This window comes from Salvelinus alpinus, chromosome 10 (assembly GCF_045679555.1).
Source record: "Salvelinus alpinus chromosome 10, SLU_Salpinus.1, whole genome shotgun sequence".
In the NCBI taxonomy this organism is placed as follows: Eukaryota; Metazoa; Chordata; class Actinopteri; order Salmoniformes; family Salmonidae; genus Salvelinus; species Salvelinus alpinus.
Genome location: NC_092095.1, coordinates 37725639 through 37739389, shown reverse-complemented (window position 1 = coordinate 37739389; position 13751 = coordinate 37725639).

The window sequence follows — 13751 nt, the reverse complement described above, 5'->3', positions numbered from 1 at the left end:
TCCTACATTCATTTCACATTTCCACAAACTTCAAAGTGTTTCCTTTCAAATGGTAATAAAAATATGCATATCCTTGCTTCAAGTCCTGAGCTACAGGCAGTTCGATTTGGGTATGTTATTTTAGACGGAAGCTGGTTTTGCTCTAGGATTTTGCCTGTGCTTAGCCCTATCCAGTTTCTTTTATCCTGAAAATCTCCCTATTATTTGCTGATACCCATACTATGATGCAGCCACCACCATGCTTGAAAATAAGGAGGCAGTTACCTGCATTTAGGCCAAAAGGTGTATTCCTTTGCCATGTTTCGTTTTTTGTACTACTTTATTACTTTAGTGCCTTGTTGCATACAAGTTGCATGTTTTTGGAATATTTTGTATATGTGTTCTTTTCACTCTGTCATTTAGGTCATTATTATGGAGTCACTACAATGTTGATCCATCCTCAGTTTTCTCCCACACCACAGCCATTGAACTCTGTAGCAGTTTTAAAATCACCAATGGCCTCATGTTAACATTCCTGAGCAGTTTCATTCCTTCCCTGCAACTCAGTTCAGAAGGATGACTTTATCTTTGTGGTGTCTGGTGGTTTAATTTATCATGCACAGTATAATTTTAATTAGACCATGCTTAAAGAGATATTCAGTGTCTGATTTGTTATTGTTACCCATCTACCAATCCCTGCCCTTTTTTTATGAGACTTTCGAAAAGCCTCCCTGGTCTTTGTAGTTGAATCTGTGCTTGAAATGCAATGCTAAAATCAGGGACCTTGCAGACGTTGTATGCATGGGGGCCAGAGGAAGGTTAAGTAGTAACAATATAAAAATATTAATGTCAACCTCACACAGTCCACGTAACTTTTTAAGTGATTTGTTAAGCAAAATTTAACTCCTGAGCTAATTTAGGCTTGCCTAAACAAAGGGGTTGAATACTTATGCAATGACTGTATTTTAGTTATTGCATTTATCAATCCCAAAAAATAAATACAAAATATTCCACTTTGACAGTAAACTATTTTGTGTATATTGTTGAAGAAAAATTACAATTAAAAACATTTGAATCCCACTTTGTAACACAATAAAATATCTTCACCCCTATCCCTTGTCTGTTTACAGGAACAATGGTGAGGTGTCTGCTCTGTCCCTGTACTACAGATTGCAGCCTGCAACCTTTGTAGCCTTCTGCCCGATGTGTTTAACTTGTCTAAAGTACGGTATCTTCAAAGCTATTCTTTTTTATTTGTATTTTTTCTAGTTGAGTATATTATTTATATTGTTTTGTGTTGTCTTGTGTGTAAAACTGAATAAACAGAGTTAAAAAATTTAAATAAAAAGTTGTACAGCTGCACCATCGAGAGCATCCTGACCCGTTGCATCACCACCTGGTATGGCAACTGCTCGGCATCTGACCATAAGTCATAGACTGTTCTCTCTGCTACCGCATGGCAAGCGGTACCGGATCGCCAAGTTTAGGACCAAAAGGCTCCTTAACAGCTTCTACCCCCAGTCATAGGACTGCTGAACAATTAATCACATGGCCACCCGGACTATTTACATTGACCCTCCCCCCCCATTTGTTTTTACGCTGCTGCTACTCGCTGTTTATTATCTATGCATAGTCACTTTAAAAAATGTGCTTGACTAACCCGTATCCCCACACATTGACTTGGTACGCCCTGTATATAGCCTTTTTATTGTTATTTTCTTGTGTTACTTTTAGATAATTTTTTCTTTCACTTTAGTTAATTCAATAAATATTTTCTTAACTCTATTTCTTGAACTGCATTGTCGGTTAAGGGCTTGTAAGTAAGCATTCCATGGTAAGGTTGTTAGCACATGTGACAAATACAATTTCATTTGATTTGTTTCAGAGTTTAAAAAACGGTATGCCCTTGTTTTTGGAGAGTCAGGCTGACTGAGCTATGATGAGGGCTGTGTTGTGAGAGTGGCATGGAGCATATGGGCATATGACAGATATTTTAGAAGTAGCACTGAGAGGTTCACTGATTAGTCTAATTTAATGGATGAGCTTCACTTCACTCTGTTCTGTTACTCTTCATTCTCAGAACCAGGGGAATTGAATGGGGGTTGTATTACTACTCCTCTCTCTCTGGGACTTAGTCCGAAATGGCCATTGGTCTCTAGTCAAGAACTAGTGCACTATACACTGAGTATACAAAACATGCTCTTTCCATGACCTAGACTAAACAGGTGAATCCACTTCAAGTGTAGATGAAGGGGAGGAGACAGGTGAAAGAATGATTTTTAAGCCTTGAGACAATTTAGACATGGATTGTGCATGTGTGCCATTCAGAGGGTGAATGGGCATGACAAAATATAACTGGCTTTGAACGGGGTATGGTAGTAGGTGCCAGGCGCAGCGGTGTGTCAAAAACAGCAATGCACCTAGGTTTTTCACGCTCAACAGTTTCCCATGTGTATCAATAATAGTTCTCCACCCAAAGGACATCCAGCCAACTTGACAACTGTGGGAAGCAGTGGAGTCAACATTGGCCAGCATCCCTGTGGAACGTTTTCGATACTTTGTAGAATTGAGGTTGTTCTGGAGGTAAAATGGGGGGGGGGGGGGGGGGTGTTCCTAATGTTTGGTATAATCAGTGTATAGCAATATATATGGGGAATTGTGTGCCGTTTGGGATGCATCCTCGGTAGATTGTTTCTGGAAACTTACCAGTAAACTACTAGAACTTTAGTAATCTAGTGGCCTTTTAGGGTACCTCAGATTTTCACAGGTGTCTAGTTAGATTACCTTGCAAAAGTATTCAGACCCCTTGGATTGCTTCACATTTTATTGTGTTACAAAGTGGGATTAAAATGTATTTACTTGTATTTTTTTGGTCAACAATCTATACAAAACACATGTCAAAGTGGAAGAATACTTTTCTAAGATGAATACAAAAAAAGTCACTGAGAGTGAAAAGAAGGAGGCTTGTATAGAATAAAAATATTCCAAAACATGCATCCTGTTTGCAACAAGACACTAAAGTAATATTGCAAAAAATGTGGCAAAGCAATAAGCTTTTTGTCCTGAATACAAAGTGTTAAGTTTGGGGCAAATCCAATACAACACATTACTGAGTACAACAGCGGTGGCTGCATTATGTTATAGGTATGCTTCTAAATCGTATCCAGTCCGGGGCCCGCAACGAGGGTGCCCAGTCCGGGGCCCGCAACGAGTGTGCCCAGTCCGGGGCCCGCAACGAGGGTGCCCAGTCCGGGGCCCGCAGCGAGGGTGCCCAGTCCGGGGCCCGCAGCGAGGGTGCCCAGTCCGGGGCCCGCAGCGAGGGTGCCCAGTCCGGGGCCCGCAACGAGGGTCCCCAGTCCGGGGTCGGCGACGAGGGTCCCCGCACCAGAGGTGCCACCAAAGTGGGGTGAGCCAGTGGTGGAGCGGGGTCTGCGTCCAGAACCTGAGCCGCCACCGAGAGTAGATGCCCACCCGGACATGCCCATTGAGTAGATGCCCACTCCGCACCTTTGGGGGGGGGGGTACTGTCACGCCCTGACCTTAGTTATCTATGTTTTCTTTATTATTTTGGTTAGGTCAGGGTGTGACCAGGGTGGGTATGCTTGTTTTGTCTTGTCTAGGGTTTTGTATATCTAGGGGTTTTGTAGGTCTAGGTTTATGTAAGTCTATGGTGGCCTGAATTGGTTCCCAATTAGAGGCAGCTGTTTATCGTTGTCTCTGATTATGGATCATATTTAGGTTGCCATTTTCACTTTTGGTTTTGTGGGTTCTTGTCTATGTGTAGTTGCCTGTCAGCACTCATTTGTATAGCTTCACGGTTCGTTTTGTTATTTTGTTAGTTTTGTTCAGTGTTCATTCGGTTAAATAAATAGAATGTACGCATACCACGCTGCGCCTTGGTCTCCTCCCTACGACGGCCGTGACATTGTCTTTATGTTGGTCATTGTTCGTGATGACTTTGAACCTATCTGAACATAATATCTGGACATTCAGTCAAGCTTATGATTTTATGTAAGCAACTCATGTGGATGAGAGATGAGGACATCTGATTGACAAATGCATGAGGACGTTACATCTTGACATATACTCTTACCAGACAGAAAGATGATATGGAGAGAGCGAGAGAGATGGAGAGAGGGAGAGGAAAACAACTGTAGACTTGCTGAGTTCCCTGTGAAACCTCTGAAGTAGGCTACACATGAATTTATGAGGATGCGGGTTGGTTGGTTGTCAGTGCATGATCCAGACTGTACAATAGAACAATAGAACAAATAGAACAGAACAATAGGCAATTAGAAAGCAGTGGAACCAGAAAGAGAGAGAGATGAGACAGAAGCTGGTGGATTAACGTCTTTTTGATAGACTCAGAGGTCTGGCTGACTATTTCTAGGGTGGAGAGTTTTAAGATTCAAACGGTATCTGATTCAGTTAAAAAATAACACTGTTTCAATCATTGGAACAGTGTTGTTGTGATGGTGGCTGCTATTGTACATTATGCGATTTAAAAAAAAGAAAAACAATTAAACAAAGAAAAAGAGATCTACTCCTCCAGTATCGCTACTAGTTTCCAGAAAATTAAATGTTAATCTTTTAGTCGCATTTCCTCCAATTACGTCTTAGGGTTTGTCCCACTGGCAGCCTAAGGGTCTGAGTCTGTGGTCTTCATTCATCCATGCCTAGATGATGAGAAGAAGAGTCCCTTGTAACTCAGTTGGTAGAGCATGGGGAACACCCATATATAAAATGTATGCAGGCAAGACTGTAAGTCGCTTAGGATAAAAGCGTCTGCTAAATGGCATATATTATAAAAGGGAAAAAGCCATCGGCTATCTGTCACTTCCTAGTATCCCCTAGGAAGTGACAGATATGGACTGTAGACGACCTTGGCCCTGGCCTGAGTGACAATGCACACTGACAGACGTCAGCTCCGTGTGGAGACGCAAGCTGCCGCTCACTGATCTTTGTCAGTTCACAGAGAAAATGTACAACACATCAACTGACTTATCACCGTCATCACCCCAACTGACCAGCCTTTTCACCTGCGTCCCAAATGGCACCATCTTCCCTATACTGCGCTTCTTTTGGCCAGGGCCAACAGGGCTCTTTTCAAAAGCAGTGCACTGTAGGAGTAGGGAGCCATTTGGGACACATGTTTCTTCTCACCTGAATCAACCCTCCCCTCTTTCCCCAGTTTGTCCCTTCCAGCATTCCTTTAATAAAAGAGAGTTAATGAAAAGAAAAAGTCTACCCTCCACTCCTTTCCCGCCCCACCCAAACTCCCAATTGAACAAGTCCAATCTCCCCTAGATGAGGCCGAGATAAGATCCAAGGTGACCCTGTTCTGAATCATCCTGCTGGCACAGCTGTATAATTGGTGACGCATTGTGACATGGGCCGCATCCAAAATGGCACATATTCCCTAGATAGGGTATTACTTTTGACCAAAGTCCTCTGGGCCCTGGTCAAAGGTAGTGAACTATGTAGGGAATAGGGTTGGGACTGAACCATGAAGATTGGGTTTATTCCAGGTGACAATCCCCAGCTCACCTCTGAGTGGTGGTCCGGCAGAGCTCTGCTCTCAAATGGATGTTTGTGAATGAGAGGTAATTGGGTTAAGGAGGGAGCCTTCCCTCAGTTACAGAGCTGAACGGAGAGCCTCAAATCAGGTTACAGGCTATACTAGCCTCTGTGGATGGAAGTTGATGTACTTATCTAGCTATATGGAGGTGCTTCCCAAATGACACCACATCCCCTATATACACTGGGGGGGAAAAGTTTCTTAAATGATTCTTCCTCAGCTCTTGCAGGTTGATTTTTTATGTTTGTTTCAATATCTATGTTTTTGCATGTAAATTGATTGATTGATTAATTCATTCATCTTATGCTACTCAGGCCACTGTATTATAATAAAACTAGGCCCTTAATAAAAATAAGCCCTTATGGAAATTCTATTGTATTGAAAAATTACTTTTGATTGACAACATATTCCCTTAGGATCTCACATGGTGAAGGCCACAGGACTGCAAAGGAATTTATGCAACAACCCTGTCTCTGTCACTAGCAAACACGGTCATGGGTGGTACTGGTAACTGTGCGGCAGGTAGCCTAGCGGTTAAGAGCGTTGGGCCAGTAAACACAAGGTTGCTGGTTTGAATCCTATAGCTGGCAAGGTGGAAAAATGTTCCTTTCTGTCCCTGAGCAAGGCAGTTAACCCCCAACAACAACTGCTCTGTGGATATTTCACTTCAAAGGCAGCCTGGGAAATGTGCAAATACAACTTTAAACCCTACAGCAAGGCCACAATTCTGGTCCTATAGGGCCAAAACATTTCTGGTTTTGGAAAAAAAACATCCCATTTATAAACATCAGAGACCCTAAAATGGTTCCCCTATGGCATCGCTCTCAAGAACCTTACAGTATTTGGTTCCAACGTGCACCTTTATTTTTAAGAGTGTATGGAATAGATTGACCAAGTGAATCCAGGTAAAAGCTATGATCCCTTATTGATGTTGCTTACTAAATCTGCTTCAATCAGTGTAGGTGAAGGGGAGGAGACAGGTTAAATAAGGATTTTTAAGCCTTGAGACAATTGAGACATGGATTGTGTGTGTGTGCCATTTAAAAAAATATTTAAGTGCCTTTGAACAGGGTATGGTGGTAGCTGCCAGCTCAGCACTTTGTGTCAAGAACTACAATGCTGCTGGGTTTTTCGCACTGAACAGTTTCCCATGTGTATCAAGAATGGTCCACCACCCTAAGGACATCCAGCCAACTTGACACAACTGTGGGAAGCAGTGGAGCATCTCTGTGGAACACTTGACACCCTGTAGAGTCCATGACCTGATGAATTGAGGCTGTTCTGAGAGCAAAAAGGGGGGGGTGCAACTCAATATTAGGAAGGTTTGTTTTAATGTTTTGTACAATCAGTGTAGATATACTGTATTTACAGAAGTAACTTGTACTCACAGGTCCTTTGTTTTCCTCTAGCTACCCCATCCATTGGTCTTTCAATGTTATATAACTGTGATTACATCATTACTCCAGCAGCATAACACACACACACCACCAGCTCCCTACATTAGCCTATCTCATAACATTTTAGGCAATCCACAACAACGATGTTATGTTTCTGCACAAATCGCACTCTGGTACAATACATCTGGTTCAAGTTTCTAGCAATTTACAGGGGAAAAAGGCAGTTTTTATACCTTTTGAAGCCCCTCCATTACATGGGAGTTTGTAATCTCTCCCTTCCTGAATTTGGTAATAATTGACATTCCTCCCTGCTGTGTTTGTTTGGGTACAAAGCCCTGTGCGCTGCATCCCAAATGACACCCTACGTAGCAGAGCCCTATGGGCCCTGCTACCTATGGGTATAAGGTGCCATTTGGGACAAACAACTAACCATCGGCTTAGCTCAAGCTGGAAAACCTCAGCTAGGCTGATTACCTCTGGGTGGTTTGTGTGTGTGTGTGTGTGTGGTCTCAGGTTTAGACGTAACTTAGTAAACTAAAATCCGGGACACTCAAATTAGTATGGTATTTTACGTATGGTATGTATTATTTTGTGGATATCCATGATATGTTATGAAGTACAAATGTCATGAAGTACAATTCTTATGATATGTTACGAATTGCAATTCGTACAATATGTTACAAATTGCAATTCGTATTATATGTTACAGAGGGGTTAAGGCTCAGGTTTATGTTAGGAGTCAGGGGAAGGGTTAGCTAACATGCTAAGTTGTTTCAAAGTAGCTAAAAGTAGGCCTACCCATGTGTCTCCGCTCACTAGGGAAAACATGCTCACTGATGTCAATACCAAAGCTGAAATTGTGACTTGATTGAATTGTAATGATGTAAATAATGATGGTGAGATCCCAGTATAGCCTAACCTTATGGTTACTTTGCGTCTCTAAAATCACAATGTTTCCATTTCTGTAGTCATGTGACCAATAATGTTTTAATTGAAATGTCGGCTTTTTACTAGATTCATTTCCCCCCACATGAAATGTTCTATTTTCATAAACAGATAAAAATCCGGTATGCTATAGCCTATAGCTAATATTCTGCCCATATTAACACATTTATTTTAGGCCAAATAAAGAACAGTTATGCATTAATTAATTAAAAGCAGCATACAGACATTGAGCCTTTTATTAAAGAAATGTGAAACAGAAACCGGCAATAGGCTATAGAGCTGGCTTCACAGTTTCCCCGCCAAATAGGCCTACAAGGAAACTCAACATATCTCGACGAATGCTGACTTAGAATTCCTCACAATCAAATGTCGACCGTATTATCTACCAAGAGAATTATCTTTGATTATAATCACAGCCGCATATATTCCCCCCCAAGCAGACACATCGATGGCCCAGAACTAACTTTATTTGACTCTATGTAAACTGGAAACCACATATCCTGAGGCTGCATTCATTGTAGCTGGGGATTTTAACAAGGCCAATCTGAAAACAAGACTCCCTAAATTCTATCAGCATATCGATTGTATTATATCCTCCTGATTCCTGCTTACAAGCAAAAACTAAAACAGGAAGTACCAGTGACTCGCTCAATACGGAAGTGGTCAGATGACATGGATGCTACACTACAGGACTGTTTTGCTAGCACGGATTGGAATATGTTACAGGATTCATCCAATGGCATTGAGGAATACACCACCTCAGTCATCGGCTTCATATATAAGTGCATCGATGACGTCATCCCCACTGTGACTGTACATACCTATTCCAATCAGATGGCATGGATGACAGGCAACATCCGCATCGAGCTAAAGGCTAGAGCTGCCGCTTTTAAGGAGCGGGAGACTAATCCGGACACTTATCAGAAATCCCGCTATGCCCTCAGACGAACCATGAAACAAGCAAAGTGTCAATACAGGATTAAGATTGAATCCTACTACACCAGGCTCTGACGCTCGTCGGATGTGGCAGGGCTTGAAAACTATTACGGACTACAAAGGGAAACCCAGACGCGAGCTGCCCAGTGACGCGAGCCTACCAGACAAGCTAATTGCCATTTATGCTTGCTTCGAGGCAAGCAACACTGAAGCATGCACGAGAGCACCAGCTGTTCTGGATGACTGTTTGATAACACTCTCGGTAGCCAATGTGAACAAATCCTTTTAACAGGTCAACATTCACAAAGCTGCTTGGTCAGACGGATTACCAGTACATGCACTCAAAGCATGCGTGGACCAACTGTCAAGTGTCTTCACTGACATGTTCAACCACTCCCTGACCGAGTCTATAATACCTACACGTTTCAAGCAGACCACCATAGTCCATGTGCCCAAGAAAGTGAAGGTAACCTGCCTAAATGATTACTGCCCCGTGGCATTCACGTCAGTTAGCCATTAACTTCTCTAGGATAGGGGGCAGCATTTTCACGTTTGGATGAAAAGCATACCCAAATTCAACTGCCAGCTACTCATCCCCAGAAGATAAGATATGCATATTGTTAGTAGATTTGGATAGAAAACACTCAGAAGTTTCTAAAACTGTTTGAATCATGTCTGTGAATATAACAGAACTTATTTAGCAGGCAAAACCCTGAGGACAAACCATTCAGATTTTTGGTTTTGAGGTCACTCTCTTTTCAATGAAATTTCATTGGGAAACCAGATTTCTAATTGACTTGCTTGCAGTTCCTACCGCTTCCACTGGATGTCAACAGTCTAGAGAAATTGGTTGAGGTTATTCCTTTGTGTAATGAATAAGTACGGCCATCTTGAACGAAAGTCACATTAAGTGTCCTTTTAGATAGAAGCACGTAACCTTTTAGATAGAAGCACGTAGAAGCACGTAACCAGAAAGCTGTCTATAGTTGGTTTTAATCCTGTATTGAACACAGATCATCCCGTCTTCAATTTTATCGATTATTAACGTAAAAAAATACCTAAAGTTGTATTACAAAAGTAGTTTGAATTTTTTGGCAAAGTTTAACCTTTGAGATAGTTTGTAGTCACGTTTGAGCAATTTGGAAGCGGTGTTTTTCTGAATCAAACGCGCCAAATAAATGGACATTTTGGATATATATATCGACGAAATTAATCGAACAAAAGGACCATTTGTGATGTTTATGGGACATATTGGAGTGCCAACAACAGAAGCTCGTCAAAGGTAAGGCATGAATTATATTTTTATTTCTGCGTTTTGTGTAGCGCCTGCAGGGTTGAAATATGCTTATCTCTCTTTGTTTACAATGGTGCTAACTCAGATAATAGCATTGTATGCTTTCGCCGAAAAGCCTATTTGAATTCTGACATGTTCACAACCAGTGTAGCTTTAATTTGGTAACTTTCATGTGTGATTTAATGAAAGTAAGATTTTTACAGTAATTTTCAAAGTAATTAACTTGAATTTGGCGCTCTGCATTTTCTCTGGCTTTTTGCCAAGTGAGACAGTAGCGTCCCGCCTAAACTCAGATTTTTGGATATAAATATGAACTTTACCGAACAAAACATACATGTATTGTGTAACATGAAGTCCTATGAGTGTCATCTGATGAAGATCATCAAAGGTTAGTGATGAATTTTATCTCTATTTCTGCTTTTTGTTACTCCTCTCTTTGGCTGGAAAAATGGCTGTTTTTCTGTGGATATGTACTGACCTAACATAATCGTTTGGTGTGCTTTCGCCGTAAATCCTTTTTGAAATCAGACATGTTGGCTGGATTCACAACATGTGTAGCTTTAATTTGGTGTCTTTCATGTGTGATTTCATGAAAGTTAGATTTTTATAGTAATATATTTGAATTTGGCGCTCTGCATTTTTACTGGCTTTTGGCCAATCCTAGAGAAGTTAAGTGCTTTGAAAGGCTGGTCATGGCTCACATCAACACATCCTCCTGGACACCCTAGACACACTCCAATTCGCATACCGCCCCAACAGATCCACAGATGAGGCAATCTCAATTGCACTCCGCACAGCCCTTTCTCACCTGGACAAAAGGAACACCTATGTGAGAATGCTGTTCATTGACTACAGCTCAGCGTTCAACATCATAGTGCCCACGAAGCTCATCACTAAGCTAAGGACTCTGGGACTAACCACCGCCCTCTGCAACTGGATCCTGGACTTCCTGACGGGCCGCCCCAGGTGGTAAGAGTAGGCAACAACACGTCTGCCACGCTGATCCTTAACACTGAAGCCCCTCAGGGGTGTGTACTTAGTCCCGTCCTGTATTCCCTGTTCACCCACGACTGCGTGACCAAACACGACTCCAACACCATTATTAAGTTTGCCAATGACAACAGTGGTAAGCCTGATCACCGACAACGATGAGACGGCCTATAGGAAGGTCAGAGAACTGGCAGTGTGATGCCAGGACAACAACCTCTCCCTCAACGTGATCAAGACAAATGAGCTGATTGTGTACTACAGGAAAAGGCAGGCCGAACAGGGCCCCGTTACCATCGACAGGGCTGTAGTGGAGCGGTTCGAGATTTTCAAGTTCCTTGGTGTCCACATCACCAACAAACTATCATGGTCCAAACATACCAAGACAGTCGTGAAGAGGGCATGACAAAACATTTTCCCCCTCAGGAGACTGAAAATGGGTCTCCAGATCCTCAAAAGGTTCTACAACTGCACCATCGAGAGCATCCTGACCATTTGTATCACCGCCTGGTATGGCAAATGCTCGGCATCTGACCGTAAGGTGCTACAGAGGGTAGTGTGAATGGCCCAATACGTCACCGGGGCCAAGCTTCCTGCCATCCAGGACCTATATAATAGGCGGTGTCAGAGGAAAGCCCACAGAGGAAAGCCCATAAGATTGTCAAAGACTCCAGTCATAGACTGTTCTCTCTGCTACCGCACGGCAAGCGGTACCGGAGCGCCAAGTCTAGGACTAAAAGGCTCCTCAACAGCTTCTACCCCCAAGCCACAAGATTGCTGAACAATTCATAAAATTGTTACCGGACAATTTCCAATCTCCTTTTGTACATTTGCTGTTTTTTTTGTAGTTTTTTATTTATTTATTGAATATTCGAAACATACAATATACTTGCAGTGAAGCCGCTCAACAACTACATCATACCAGTCATCCGACAGATTCCCAATCAGAGCGAAAAAGAAAATATATATATATATTTTTTTTTATTCCATTCCCCAAGAACCTCCCCAATGCACCAACAACCAAGAGAATGAACTAAAGAGAAAAAAGGAAAAGACAGAAGAAAACAGCAAACAACAATGCAAAAAAAGAAAAAAGAAATGAAAATAATAATTTGAAAACAAACAACATCAAGGACAACTAAAATAATAACAGCAATGCCAACTCTATATGTTTGTGTGCATGTCTGGCAGTATTACATGTATATGTATGTTCTTGTATGTGTTTATTTGAATGAGAGTGCGTGTATATGCATGTGTACAAACACCTGCATGGCATCAACCTCAGGCAAACCGGCATTAGTTGTAAAAACACTGCCACTTAGTGTCATTCATATTATGTTTATTTTGACTTTAAAAAATAAAGTTTTACTTTTATCTTTGACCATCATTGTATCTCCCACACAGCAACTCCACTCCCACTTGTCTCCAATTCCACATACCAACCCTCAGCTTCACTCGCTGTTTGTTTTACCTATGCATAGTCATATGTCACATAACAACAATAACAACCTATCCCTCAACGTAACCAAGACTAAAGAGATCATTGTGGACTACAGGAAAAGGAGGACCGAGCACGCCCCCATTCTCATCGACGGGGCTGTAGTTGAGCAGGTTGAGAGCTTCAAGTTCCTTGGTGTCCACATCAACAACAAACTAGAATGGTCCAAACACACCAAGACAGTCGTGAAGAGGGCACGACAAAGCCTAATTTCCAAAGACCCCAGCCACCTCAGTCATAGACTGTTCTCTCTACTGCCGCATGGCAAGCAGTACCGGAGTGCCAAGTCTAGGACAAAAAGGCTTCTCAACAGTTTTTACCCCCAGGCCATAAGACTCCTGAACAGGTAATCAAATGGCTACCCGGACTATTTGCATTGTGTGCCCTCCCCCAACCCCTCTTTTTACGCTGCTGCTACTCTCTGTTTATCATATATGTATAGTCACTTTAACTATACATTCATGTACATACTACCTCAATTGGGCCGACCAACCAGTGCTCCCGCACAGTGGCTAACCGGGCTATCTGCATTGTGTCCCACCCACCACCCGCCAACCCCTCTTTTACGCTACTGCTACTCTCTGTTCATCATATATGCATAGTCACTTTAACCATATCTACATATACATACTACCTCAATCAGCCTGATTAACCTGTGTCTGTATGTAGCCTCGCTACTTTTATAGCCTCGCTACTGTACATAGCCTGTCTTTTTACTGTTGTTTTATTTCTTTACCTATCTATTGTTCACCTAATACCTTTTTTGCACTATTGGTTAGAGCCTTTAAGTAAGGTCTACACCTGTTGTATTCAGCGCACGTGACATAAACTTTGATTTGATTTGCCCCCACCTACATGTACAGATTACCTCAACTAGCCTGTACCCCCGCACACTGACTCGGTACCAGTGCCCCTTGTATATAGCCTCGTTATTCTTATTGTGTTACTTTTATTATTACTTTTTATTTTAGTCTACTTGGTAAATATTTTCTTCTTCTTGAACTGCACTGTTGGTTAAGGGCTTGTAAGTAAGCATTTCACGGTAAAGTCTACACTTGTTGTATTCGGTGCATGTGACAAATACAATTTAATTTGATTTTGATTTGAATTAAGCATCCGAGCACATCTCCACACTTT